Genomic DNA, 15,349 nt, shown 5'->3' on the forward strand with positions numbered 1-15,349 from the left:
CCGAAAACAATCAGACTCCCACCACCCTATACGTTTTATAACCTCCTCTCCAAGTCCCCACCTGGAAGCTTCAGTCGCGGCCCCAATCCTGAATGAGTGTGATGCAAATTCCTTCGCCGGAAGACCCGCAGCCGACAAACATTTCCTAAAAACAGCCACAAACTGGAACCGAGACAAACACGAACCATCCACATGAACCAGCAAAGCACCCGAGCCACCCGGACGCAATGCCAAAAATTCCCTGACACAACGCACTGGGCAAACAACCGACTCTGCAAGCGGCCTAAGTCATACAACCACACCCTTACCCACCTGATCAGTTTTTGACTTGCGCAGCAGACATCTCAATGCACCATCCACCAACACAACGTCCTCCCACAACAAACCGTCCCCACTCGTGCGACTTGCCGCCACCAACTCAGAGATCCGAAAAGCCCCGAAAAAAGTCAATACAAACGCCGCCCTAAACAGACACACTTCGTACGCTGATTTACAAACCAACCCCGCTTCCTTCCACAGCATCTGTAACACCGCAAAAGAAACCGGCCTCCTAGTATCCTTCCGTACCACAATACGATGGTAACCCTTCAAGGCTTGCCGCACCATGAAACACCTAGACACATCAGCCAAGCCCCTCAGGCGCAACCAGAAAGCAACAGCCGCTACCCTCTTTGACGCCACCGAAAACGACAAACCTTCCGCATTAAACTGACCCACCCAAAATATCAACAACATCCTAAATTCTTCAAAAGAACTGCAACCACCCATCTGTTCAATCAATTCCTCCCACAACACCCACACTGAAGAATAGGCCAACCACGTACCTCTACTCAGAGACTGTCTAATCAGGTCCGCCGACACCCCAAGGCCACGCTTTAGAGCCACTGGGGGCAGGGCAACCCCTTGACCTCGGCACCCGGCGCCAGGCCCGCAAAACGATCCCACTGAAAGCGAGAAAGGGAATCGGCAAGTGAGTTATCCACTCCCGGCACATGCACTGCAACAAAACATGCATTCAACTGCAAACCCCGTAAAACCAGATGTCGCAGCAAATTCAAAACCGGAGGCGAATTCGCCGTCTGGCTGTTAATTGCCTGAACCACACCCATGTTATCACAGTAGAAACGAACCCGCCGATTCCTAAGCAAGTCCCCCCACAACTCAGTAGCCAAAACAATAGGAAAAAGCTCCAACAATACCAAATTAGTAAGGAAACCGGCCTGCCTCCATTCCACCGGCCAAGCGCCCGCACTCCACTGACCCGTACAAAAAAAAACATAGCCAAAGGAACCAGACGCGTCAAAGAACAATTCCAAATCAACACTATCAACCACCGCTTCCATCCACACAGACCGGCCATTATATTCAGACAAAAAATTCTCCCACACCACTAAATCTTCCTTCACCGCAGCAGGCAGACGCAAATAATGAAAAGGTGCAGCAACGCCCGCAGTTGCCAGGGCCAAGCGACGACAAAACACCCGCCCCATTGGCAAGATACGACAAGCGAAGTTCAATTTACCTAAAACAGACTGTACCCGTTTGAGCTGGACTCTCTTCGCCTTCCGCAAGAATAACACTTCATTCAACAGATCAGACACCTTATCAACAGGCAGACGACACTCCATGGCCACACTGTCAATCTCGATCCCCAAAAACTTTATAACCGTGGAAGGGCCCTCCGTCTTATCAGCCGCCAACGGAATACCAAATGTGCAGCCACCCTCTCCATGGTATGCAACAAAACAGAACACACCCTAGATCCAGCCGGACCCAAAAATAGAAAATCATCTAGGTAGTGCAAGACCGAACTCCAACCCGCTTCCTTCTTTATCACCCATTCCAAAAAAGAACTAAACGACTCAAACAAGGAGCACGAAATCGCACAACCCATCGGCAAACAACAATCAACGTAATAACAGCCATCCCACTGAAAACCCAATAAATGCAAGCTATCAGGGTGAATAGGCAACAACCGAAAGGCGGCCTCAATGTCTGTTTTTGCAAGTAGAACGTCATACCCACCGCCTCATCAAAAGACGTGTATGACACTGAGCACAACTCATCCGCTATACCATCATTCACCGACCCACCAAGCGGATAGGACAAATGATGAAAAAGCCGAAACTTATTAGGCTCCTTCTTAGGAACTAAACCCAAAGGAGAAACCCACAAATCCGGCAAAGGACACTCCACAATGGGGCCTACAACCCCACCAGCAGCAATCTCCCCGGCAATCTTGTCCCTTACCACAGCCGGATAGCGCAATGCCGAAGACAAATTCCGCAGGGCCCGACTAACACCACCCAAACCGCACGGAATAACAAAACCCTCAGTAAAACCTCCCAACAACAACTGTGCCGCCTCCCTATTTGGATACATCCTTAAATATGGCTCCATCTCGTCCACCCTCACCGGCGTCACCCCTCTTCTGCACAACCTCAGATCCCTTACCCTTACCTCGCTTGAAGCACTGGGACAAGCTATGGGAACCGCCACACCCGGAACACTCGTGTTTGTACCGGCAGTCGGACAAGAACCTGCAATGTCCCTCATTGTACTGCCAACAACAACCCCTCCTGCTACCCCCAGAAGACTCCGAGGCCGAGCCACCCCCGGCCCCTCCACGAAAGGGCTGAGGACCCCCTTTCGGTGCCGCCATCAATCGCATCCACAGACCAATATCCTTGTGGTCCCAACGAATGCTAGGCCTGACCGCCTTCCGCTGCCGGAACTGCTCGTCATACCTAAGCCACGACACACCCCCATAAGTCCGATGCGCCTCACCGATAGCATCCATATAACAGAAGAGAGCCGAGCAGTGCTCAGGCGCCTTCTCCCCAACTACACTAGCCAGAATTGCAAAAGCTTGCAGCCAATTCTGGAAGGTACTCGGAATCAGCCTGTACCTCCTTCTCTCTTCCTCCTCCTTCTTGCTCTCGTCCGGCCTCCCCCTATCCAAATAAAAATTTTCTATGGGAAGTAACGCAAAAATCTCCACATACTCATCCCTCCAAATCTTATCTTTAATCTCCTGCTTCAAGTGAGCCCCCAGCGGCTCCTCAAAACACACATAAATCTCCCCTTTTGCCGCATCTGCCAATCGAACACCATCACCCACATCCTTTGCTACCACTCCCAGCCCAGATGCCTGGGTACCCCCTCCAATGCCATCACCTGCCCCAACAGGCCCCAACGCCGAACTCTGCTCCTGTTCCAAAGCCTGTACCGGAGCCCAGACAGGTACTGGAGACGCCGCAGGCCCGGAACCTAACCGAGACAATAAAGACAACATACAGTCAGGTCCATAAATATTGGGACGTGGACACAATTCTAACATTTTTGGCTCTATACACCACCACAATGGATTTGAAATGAAACGAACAAGATGTGCTTTACCTGCAGACTGTCAGCTTTAATTTGAGGGTATTTACAGCCAATTCAGGTGAACGGTGCAGGAATTACAACAGTTTGCATATGTGCCTCCCACTTGTTAAGAGACCAAAAGTAATGGGACAATTGGCTTCTCAGCTGTTCCATGGCCAGGTGTGTGTTTTTCCCTCATTATCCCAATTACAATGAGCAGATAAAAGGTCCAGAGTTCATTTCCAGTGTGATATTTGCATTTGGAATCTGTTACTGTCAACTCTCAAGATGAGATCCAAAGAGCTGTCACTATCAGTGAAGCAAGCCATCATTAGGCTGAAAAGGCAAAACAAACCCATCAGAGAGATAGCAAAAACATTAGGCGTGGCCAAAACAACTGTTTGGAACATTCTTAAAAAGAAGGAACGCACCGGTGAGCTCAGCAACACCAAAAGACCCGGAAGACCACGGAAAACAACTGTGGTGGATGACCGAAGAATTCTTTCCCTGGTGAAGAAAACACCCTTCACAACAGTTGGCCAGATCAAGAACACTCTCCAGGAGGTAGGTGTATGTGTGTCAAAGTCAACAATCAAGAGAAGACTTCACCAGAGTGAATACAGAGGGTTCACCACAAGATGTAAATCATTGGTGAGCCTCAAAAACAGGAAGGCCAGATTAGAGTTTGCCAAACGACATCTAAAAAGCCTTCACAGTTCTGGAACAACATCCTATGGACAGATGAGACCAAGATCAACTTGTACCAGAATGATGGGAAGAGAAGAGTATGGAGAAGGAAAGGAACTGCTCATGATCCTAAGCATACCACCTCATCAGTGAAGCATGGTGGTGGTAGTGTCATGGCGTGGGCATGTATGGCTGCCAATGGAACTGGTTCTCTTGTATTTATTGATGATGTGACTGCTGACAAAAGCAGCAGGCTGAATTCTGAAGTGTTTCGGGCAATATTATCTGCTCATATTCAGCCAAATGCTTCAGAACTCATTGGACGGCGCTTCACAGTGCAGATGGACAATGACCCAAAGCATACTGCAAAAGCAACCAAAGAGTTATTTAAGGGAAAGAAGTGGAATGTTATGCAATGGCCAAATCAATCACCGGACCTGAATCCGATTGAGCATGCATTTCACTTGCTGAAGACAAAACTGAAGGGAAAATGCCCCAAGAACAAGCAGGAACTGAAGACAGTTGCAGTAGAGGCCTGGCAGAGCATCACCAGGGATGAAACCCAGCGTCTGGTGATGTCTATGCGTTCCAGACTTCAGGCTGTAATTAACTGCAAAGGATTTGCAATCAAGTATTAAAAAGTGAAAGTTTGATTTATTATTATTATTAGGTCCCATTACTTTTGGTTCCTTAACAAGTGGGAGGCACATATGCAAACTGTTGTAATTCCTGCACCGTTCACCTGATTTGGATGTAAATACCCTCAAATTAAAGCTGACAGTCTGCAGTTGAAGCACATCTTGTGTGTTTCATTTCAAATACATTGTGGTGGTGTATAGAGCCAAAAATGTTACAATTGTGTCAATGTCCCAATATTTATGGACCTGACTGTACCTGACAATACCTCCCGCACCAAAGCATCAGAACCCCCCACATTAATACCAACAGCACCCACATCCCCCACAACATGACTTTGACCCGCCGGTCTCTCACCTGGCCGTCCCCGGACAACATCACCGGCAGCCGCGGAACTCCTCCCAGACGTCCTCAGTGGCGTAGTCGAACAGCACGGCGCGGCTAATTCCCTTTGAGGGACGTCCATGGCGCCTGCCGCCGAATCTTCACCCGGCTCAACCTCTCCTTCCTCCAATGGCGACAGCTCCCCATCACCCTGCTCATGCAAGTGACCGTCATCCTGGAATACATACGCCGAACCAGCCTCAACACATGGCCGCACGCTTCCTTCCTCCATCCTCACCATCATAACCTGCTCTCCAGCAGGATTGCCAGAAGCCGCATCCTGAAGTGATAGGGTGGTTGCCTTGTCCCCTGATCTATTCTCTTCCACGCTGCCATGTCGCCGGCCCACCACCAGGGGCCGCGACGCACTCACGTTACGCTCTCCTCTTCTGCGCACGTCCGTCCTCAAGCGCTCCAGTCGCCGACCGGAAGCCGCCATCCACGGCGCAGAAGACCTCGCCGCCCTGCTCCCAGGAAGGCCCAGGCTGCCAGACCGCCCGACCGCACTATCCCTCCGAACCTCAGGTAAGGCCACCAGGGTTCGCTCACCGCTCCGGACCGCACCAGGGGAGACACCCGCTCGCCCGCGCTCTCTGCCTCTCGTCGCCTGGGAGACGGTACCGGGGTTAACCCGTCTCCACCACGCACTGAAGCATTCCTCCCGCTGCGCCTGGGTGCACTACTGGGAACAGGCACCACAGGCCACAGCGGAGGGTTCACAGGGGGACTCCGGAGACGCCGGCGCACACGTGGGGTAGACTCCGGACTCAGCTGCTCCGGGGGAACTGACCTCCTGGCCCTGGAAGGTCGCTCCACCGCCACCGCCATAGAAGAAGGGACAAGAGCCGCCTGAATGGTCTCATGCAGACGCTCCGCACCATGTTCTTGAACTGCAGCCCTGACCGCTGCCAAAAGATCCTCCAGAGACGACATCCTGCTGCTCAAACACTCTTCCTTGCACTGACCCTGCTTACCTAAACCACTCCCCCAAACCCTATATACTGCCCGCGAAACCTCACTCCTCCCCTTCAACCAGCTTCAAACCTTAACCCCTTCCTAGCCTGACGACTTCCACCCAAGTCAAAGCGCACTCCGCTATATCTGCGCCTCGCTCCATTGCTGTTAGGATGATCAGGGTGAGGATTGTGTTGTTGACCAGACTGTTGGCTACTGAGACTAGACTTGTTGGAAGACAGGGTGGTGCTTAACCCAGTGGAAGCATTATCTGCTGCAATCCAACCGACCACCTGGTCGCACTGGTCTGACTTCGAGAGTGTTGTCTTGCGACGCCCTGCAAACTGGGACATGTAGCTAGGTATCGTGGATGACTGTTTTCCTTGTGCTCTGGCAGCAGGCACAGTTGCAACGTCCACTTCCCCGTCCCTTAATACTCTCCTTCTTCATATTGACACTGGATGTCACTGATATTTGGATTAAATATAGGCCTCACACTGTCTAGAAATAAGTGTAGATTTGCTTCTCACTGGTCACAGCAAGCAGAGTTTGAACAATACAGAAACTGACTGTAACTGCTATTTGGATTAAATATAGGCCTCACACATTGTCTAGAAATAAGTGTAGATTTGCTTCTCACTGGTCACAGCAAGCAGAGTTTGAACAATACAGAAACTGACTGTAACTGCTATTTGGAATAAATATAGGCGTCACACACGGCCTAGATATCAGTGCTGATTTGCTTCTCACTGGTCACAGCAAGCAGAGTTTGTTTGATACAGAAACTGACTGTAACTGCAATTTGGATTAAATATAGGTGTCACACACGGCCTAGATATCAGTGCTGATTTACTTCTCACTGGTCACAGCAAGCAGAGTTTGTTTAATACAGAAACTGACTGTAACTGCAATTTGGATTAAATACTGTATAGGCGTCACGCACGGCCTGGATATCAGTGCTGATTTTCTTCTCACTGGTCACAGCAAGCAGAGTTTGTTTAATACAGAAACTGACTGTAACTGCAATTTGGATTAAATATAGGCCTCACACACGGCCTAGATATCAGTGCTGATTTGCTTCTCACTGGTCACAGCAAGCAGAGTTTGAACAATACAGAAACTGACTAACTGCAATTTGGATTAAATATAGGCGTCACACACGGCCTAGATATCAGTGCTGATTTGCTTCTCACTGGTCACAGCAAGCAGAGTTTGTATAATACAGAAACTGACTGTAACTGCAATTTGGATTAAATATAGGTGTCACACGCGGCCTAGATATCAGTGCTGATTTGCTTCTCACTGGTCACAGCAAGCAGAGTTTGTATAATACAGAAACTGACTGTAACTGCAATTTGGATTAAATATAGGCGTCACACACGGCCTAGATATCAGTGCTGATTTGCTTCTCACTGGTCACAGCAAGCAGAGTTTGAACAATACAGAAACTGACTGTAACTGCAATTTGGATTAAATATAGGCGTCACACACGGCCTAGATATCAGTGCTGATTTGCTTCTCACTGGTCACAGCAAGCAGAGTTTGTATAATACAGAAACTGACTGTAACTGCAATTTGGATTAAATATAGGCATCACACGCGGCCTAGATATCAGTGCTGATTTGCTTCTCACTGGTCACAGCAAGCAGAGTTTGTATAATACAGAAACTGACTGTAACTGCAATTTGGATTAAATATAGGCGTCACACACGGCCTAGATATCAGTGCTGATTTGCTTCTTACTGGTCACAGCAAGCAGCGTTTGTAGAATGCAGAAAATGAATGTCACTAACGGTCGCCCTGACACAAAAAAATAATTTCCCCAAAATAAATTTTGCTGCCACCTCTAACAATAGTCCTTAAAAGGACTTTTGGGTCTCTGAAAGGTTTGAGATCAAATTCGCTCTACACTCGCTCTGTCCCTTCCTAACAGCCGCTCTCCCTGACTCGCAATGAGCCGAACCCGTGTATTACTGGGTGCTATATAGCACCCGATGACGTGTTCCGGCCAGCCAATCACTGTAATGCCAGTAGAAAACATGTCTAATGGCATTACAGTGATGGCAATACTTACCAGCATGTTTATTGGCTGCTTAGAAGGCGCCAAACGTCCGGGGAGGAGACTCGAGCATGGCGCTCGAGCACATGTGGTACTCGGCAGAGCGCTCGGATCTGCCGAGCATAGCGATGCTCGAGCCAAACCGGTATTCGGCCGAGCATGCTCGATCATCACTAGTCTGAATGTAGACCTCGGATTGCGTGAATAATGGGGCCAGAAAAACCCATAGATTCAAGAACAAAAAAAGTGTAGTGCCAATGAAGGCGGTCAAACGCCTTTTCTGCGTCCAGGGTGACCGCAACCATAGGTGTGTTACGTAGTTCGGCAACATTAAGAATATTGAACAGACTTCTTGTATTATCAGATGCCTGTCTGCCTTTCACAAAACCCAATTGATCATCACCTATCAATTGGGGAAGGATTGAGGCTAGCCTGGAAGCAATTAATTTAGCAAAAATTTTAATGTCAGAGTTCAGAAGGGAAATCGGTCTAAAGTTTTGGGGAGAATCAGGGGATTTACCAGGTTTGGGTAATGTAACAATCAGTGCCATTAACATATCCGAAGGGAAGGGAGAGCCAGACATGGTATTTTGAAACAATGGGAGAAGGAAGGGGGCTAAGGTAGCATAATAATGTTTATAATATTCATTTGATAGCCCGTCAGGGCCTGGGGATTTGCCTAGGGGGAGGGATAGGATTAGTTTATTCAATTCAGGTTCTTGGATTGGGACATTTAATAGTGTTAAGTGAGTCTGGGAAAGCCGAGGTAACTTGGCTCTATCTATGAAGTCTTGTACTAGTGATTCATAATCAGTTGGAAGGGATATGCTGTCCTTAAGATTGTATAGGTCATTCTCTTGGGTCAATAAGTTTTGCTTTAGTTATAGGATGTAATAGAGAGGGGATTCTAGATTTTGCCTGCTGTTGCTTAAGTTTTGAGGCTAGGAGTTTCCCTGCTTTGTTTCCTTGGGCATAGTATCTAGCCTTAGTGCGCAAGAGAGTCTTAGTAAAATCATTATTAAGGAGATGCATTAATTTGTCCCTTTCGATCCGTAGGTCATTTCTTAGTTCTTTTTCCCTGTTTTTCTTTTCTATATGGTTCAGTTTTATTAGGATACCTCTTATGTATGCTTTATGAGCCTGCCATACTATGTATGGATCAGGGACTGAGTTTGCATTTAATTGGAAATATTCCTGTAGGACTTTGGTGATTTCGGATTTAAGTTTAGGATGGGAGAGGATGAATGGGTTGTTCCTCCAAACTGGAGGGGGAGAGGATTAGAATTGTTCTGCCAATTGAAGTAGAATAGGGGCATGGTCAGACCATTTGATTACGCCAATAGATGAGCTTAAAGTGTGGAACAGGGTTGTTTGGTCAACTAGGAACATATCAATCCTAGAATAAGAAAGGTGAGAGGTGGATAGGAAGGTGTAGTCCCTTTCCTGGCTGTGCTGAGCCCTCCAGACGTCTATGAGGCCTTTGGAGTGAAGAAAAGCTGCTAAGCCTATAGGAGAGCGTCTGGAGGGATTAGTTGAGTCCAGAGAGGGCTCCACTATTGAGTTGAAGTCTCCACAAATAATTAATTTACCTTGTTTAATTTTGTGGACCCTCTTCATAACTCTGTGCAAAAAGGAAATCTGGTGTTTGTTTGGCGCGTAAATGTTCACAAAAGTATAGTTAATATTATTCACCACACATACCAAAACAATGTATCTGCCCCATGGATCCACAACCTGCGAGGTTAGAGAAAAAGAAACTGAATTTATAACAGCAATGAATACTCCTCTGTTTTTCTTTACATTGTGGGAATGTATTATAGTTGGGAACAAGCGGTGTCTAATCCTGCAAGCATCTTTCTGCAACAGGTGAGATTCCTGAATACATAGTATGTCAGCTTTACCAGACATCGCCCCTTTCCAAAGATAAGCCCTTTTCTGTGGACAGTTTAACCCCCTGGAGTTGAGAGAGAGAATTTTCAGTCCCATGGTCTTGGTCCATGGTGCTGAAGGCGGCTGCTGCATTGCTCAAAACAACCTGAGAGAGATACAAGCATGTTTAAGAACAATACAAAGTAACGCATTGCTAAAAGAACTCTGAAGAAAAGAAAAAGAAAAAGAAAGAAAAACTGAAGTAGACAGTACGCTTTGTCTACAGAGAGGGGCAAAGTTTCCATGTCGAAGCCAAGTATAGGAACAAACTCAAACTTGGTTTGAATAGAACAAAATAGGAGATGCACTAGTGATAGCTGTAAAGGTGTATGTAGCTGGTATGAGCGCTAGTCCACCTGTGGTGACTATGTAGAGGTCCGGATACAGCCGTGGATTAGGTAGCAGTTACTTGCTAAATCCGCTGGTGTACGAAGAGGAGATAACTGTATCTTGATCTCTTGAAATCTTCACGGCTTGCCCACGTAGAATCGGCAAACGGCATTTCAGCGTGGAGGAAAGAATAAAGTCTGCATATATCAAGTGAACTGGAAAAGTCCTTGAGAAGACGAGTATAAAGATCACTTTTCAGAAGGATGGATGTGGGGAGTATTGTGTGTAGGAGTAGCGATGGAGATTTGACAGCCTTTCAGAAGATTTTTCCCTTCGTCAAGGGAGCAAACTAGGTGAGAGCGTCTATCTTTGGAATTAAGTAGCTTCATAGGATATCCCCATTTATAAGCAATTTCGTGTTTGCGCAGGGAGAGCGTAATAGGTAATAGGTCACGGCGCTGTCTCAAAGTGGCCGCAGAGAGATCTGTGTACAATCAAATGGATTGGTAGGGAGCAGGGAGAGTTCCCAGTTTTCTGGCTGCCAGCATCACTGCTTCCTTTGTGGGAAAAAAGTGGATAGGTGCCAACGCGTCTCTAGGGATATCTGGTCCTAAGTGTTTTGGTTTCGGAACCCTGTGAGCTCGGTCAACAATTAGTTCTTGAGGAGAGAGCTTAGGGAGAAGGGACACAAAAAGCTTCTGAATATAAGAAGGCAGTTCTATGTTAGTAATATCTTCTGGGTTGCCGCGAAATTTTATGTTGTTTCTTCGCGAATGATCCTCCAGGTCTGCCATCTTTAACTTGATATTTTCCATTTCGTCTGCCATATCATTATGTGCATCAATTACTTCGTTTTGGGATGCTGCAAAGTCTGACATTTTAGACTCAATATGTGTCACCCTCTGATCAACGTTTTGCAGTTTAGCAGAAATGGGATTTTAATGCTAGCAGCATTTGTTTTAGAGTGTCTTCTGACACTAATTTATCTGAGACTGGGTAGTTGGTAAATAAATCTGCCTCTTGAGATGACAGGTTTTGGGGAGAGGAAACCGGACTAACCTGGTTGTCGTCAGGCAGCTCTATTCTCGGTCTACTCTTCTGTGGACTAGAGGAAGGCAAGCTGGATATATTTGCTTCACCATCTTGGGTGTTATGATGTCCTGATCCTACTGCTCTGATGTCTTCTGGGGTAGCGGGAAACGGAGGCGTATTGAGGTGAGAGGGATCCAGTAGGGCAGGAGGAGAAATGGAGGAGAAATGTCCTGAAATCTGCGCCGGAGATAGTGCGCTCAGCGGTGGTGAAGCGGGAGCTGTAGCGGTCCCAGGGCTCCGGGCGCCATCTTGGATTTTTCCTTTATCAAAGTATTTCTCCAGATTTTCTCTGTTAACCCTCGGGAGTAATCTCTTAGGTTTTCCCATCTTCTCTTGAAGCTAGGTGGGATTTTTTCAAGCTGATCCAGGTGGAAATAGGGGTGTAATGCTGGTTATGAGTCGCTGCTGTGCCGGAGCTGCTGGGTTATGCGTCCATCAGACTTGGCAGCCAAGCCATGCCCCCACAATGGACCTTTTACTTAGCATTCTGAATTAAAGAATGCTATTATTTTCCATTATAACCATGTTATAATGGAAAATAATAAAATATACAGAACACCGATCCCAAACCCGAACTTAAGTGAAGAAGTCCAAGTTCAGGTATGGGTACCACAGTCAGTTTTTTTTATCACGCGCGTGCAAAACGCATTGCACCCACGCAATAAAAAATGAACATCGGAATGCAATCGCAGTCAAAACTGGCTGCAATTGCGTACCTACTCGCACGATTTTCCCTGATCGCAGACGCAACGCATCTGGACCTAATCCGGATATGCTCTTCTGCAAGGTGCCTTATATTTATTTAATTCCTGAGGGGACAGCGCACCTAATTTATAAATCTACATTGTTTCTCTCTGGGCCAATATCTTCTTCAAATTTCCACCCCTAATAGTTTGATACACCCAACCTATGGCTCTCACTTTCAAGAGACTATGAGCATTTCCAATCTTTCTGGGCATGCGCCGGCAGCCTTCTTTGATGTGGGGATCCCATTGAGACGGTTTACAGGTATCAGGAATAGACGTGCAAAGTGCCAGGTCCTGTATTCAATTGCTGTGAGTGACCCATTTTGGCTATGGGCATTCCCACTTTTTTTGGCCATTCGTCTGAGTTATACAGCAGCAATCTTTAATGTGGCGATTCCATCCGAATTATCCTGGGATGTTATTGCCATACATTGCGTGATGTATTCCCGCACAGCCAATAGAAGTATAGGCCTGCCAATCATGTGATGTGGCTGGGCGGACTATACTGCCAGATGTGATATGGCGCCATGTGTTCATTTTACCTGGAGAAGGGAAAAACAAGGAGAAGTAAGCGGAAGAAATTGCAGTCACAACAGATAATAGACACTACTATAACTTTAGACTCTGTAATTAATTTATGTAAAACCACATTAACCACATCACAATTAAAACAAAGGTATAACATTTGCACCAACTTCGAATCTTAATAAATTCGATACGTATGTAGGTATCGAAAAGTTTATAAGAAAATTGTCTCAAAAAATACTTTTTGAAAAATAATTACAAATTCTGATGCAAATTCAGATATACAGTACAGACCAAAAGTTTGGACACTCCTTCTCATTCAAAGAGTTTTCTTTATTTTCATGACTATGAAAATTGTAAATTCACACTGAAGGCATCAAAACTATGAATTAACACATGTGGAATTATATACATAACAAACAAGTGTGAAACAACTGAAAATATGTCATATTCTAGGTTCTTCAAAGTAGCCACCTTTTGCTTTGATTACTGCTTTGCACACTCTTGGCATTCTCTTGATGAGCATCAAGAGGTAGTCCCCTGAAATGGTTTTCACTTCACAGGTGTGCCCTGTCAGGTTTAATAAGTGGGATTTCTTGCCTTATAAATGGGGTTGGGACCATCAGTTGCGTTGAGGAGAAGTCAGATGGATACACAGCTGATATTCCTACTGAATAGACTGTTAGAATTTGTATTATGGCAAGAAAAAAGCAGCTAAGTAAAGAAAAACGAGTGCCCATCATTACTTTAAGAAATGAAGGTCAGTCAGTCAGCCGAAAAATTGGGAAAACTTTGAAAGTAAGGGCTATTTGACCATGAAGGAGAGTGATGGGGTGCTGCGCCAGATGACCTGGCCTCCACAGTCACCGGACCTGAACCCAATCGAGATGGTTTGGGGTGAGCTGGACCGCAGAGTGAAGGCAAAAGGGCCAACAAGTGCTAAGCATCTCTGGGAACTCATTCAAGACTGTTGGAAGACCATTTCAGGGGACTACCTCTTGAAGCTCATCAAGAGAATGCCAAGAGTGTGCAAAGCAGTAATCAAAGCAAAAGGTGGCTACTTTGAAGAACCTAGAATATGACATATTTTCTGTTGTTTCACACTTGTTTGTTATGTATATAATTCCATATGTGTTAATTCATAGTTTTGATGCCTTCATAGTCATGAAAATAAAGAAAACTCTTTGAATGAGAACTTTTGGTCTGTACTGTATATATATATATATATAGAGAGAGAGAGAGAAAGAGAGAGAGTGTGTGTGTGTGTATGTGTGTGTATATGAATTTGAGTGTGTATATATATATATATATAGATATAGATATAGATATAGATATATAGTGTGTGTGTGTAACGTGCCAGTCGCAGGGGTAGAACACGTGAGGTTCATGGTCGGCCGAAGCATACAAACAGTTCATCGTTTACTCATGGTTTAGTTCCCTGGGCCAGCAGTGCAGTGAAGGGGAGAACAGCACTGGATTCTCCAGGGCACGCTTTGTTACAGGGGACACCAGCTAGGTGGTGATTGAGGTGCCCTTGATGGTAATTGGGTGTCTGAGTGCTTGTGCGGCTGGGCCCCTGACTTAGGTAGTGTCGTGAAGCCAGCACCTTGATGGTGCAAAATGTTGAGAGTGGTAGTGGTATGAAGTTAGAAGAATGAGGCAGGTTCAAATCCAACGGTAAACTTTACTATAACCAGGTACTTGATAACAGTTTACATCCAGTAATAAAGCAGTCTCTGATACACATGCAAGTTGGATGTGATAAATCCCAGTAACAGGCTGTGCTGGTAGTAATGTGTCAGGCTAGGGTAGTTAGTTATGTACTCACTGATATTCAGCTCTTTGTCTTGCTTCAGTCAAAGTTGAGGTAGTGCAAGTCTTAATCTTCTACACACAAGTGATGCAACAGAAATCTTATCTGTCTTTAGAATAACGGTGAGGCTGCCAGAAGCTAATAAGTCCTTCACCTAGATACAAAGGCGCCTAGAGCCCAGAATAATGGCTTTGTCCTAACTTTGTCTTTATCCAACAATAAACTTGACCAAAATTCACAGGTGTGTCCTGTCAGGTTTAATAAGTGGGATTTCTTGCCTTATAAATGGGGTTGGGACCATCAGTTGCGTTGAGGAGAAGTCAGGTGGATACACAGCTGATAGTCCTACTGAATAGACTGTTAGAATTTGTATTATGGCAAGAAAAAAGCAGTTAAGTAAAGAAAAAACGAGTGGCCATCATTACTTTAAGAAATGAAGGTCAGTCAGTCAGCCGAAAAATTGGGAAAACTTTGAAAGTAAGGGCTATTTGACCATGAAGGAGAGTGATGGGGTGCTGCGCCAGATGACCTGGCCTCCACAGTCACCGGACCTGAACCCAATCGAGATGGTTTGGGGTGAGCTGGACCGCAGAGTGAAGGCAAAAGGGCCAACAAGTGCTAAGCATCTCTGGGAACTCCTTCAAGACTGTTGGAAGACCATTTCAGGGGACTACCTCTTGAAGCTCATCAAGAGAATGCCAAGAGTGTGCAAAGCAGTAATCAAAGCAAAAGGTGGCTACTTTGAAGAACCTAGAATATGACATATTTTCAGTTGTTTCACACTTGTTTGTTATGTATATACAGTCAGGTCCATAAATATTGGGACAT

The sequence above is a fragment of the Bufo bufo genome, chromosome 2 (assembly GCF_905171765.1).
Source record: "Bufo bufo chromosome 2, aBufBuf1.1, whole genome shotgun sequence".
NCBI lineage: Eukaryota > Metazoa > Chordata > Amphibia > Anura > Bufonidae > Bufo > Bufo bufo.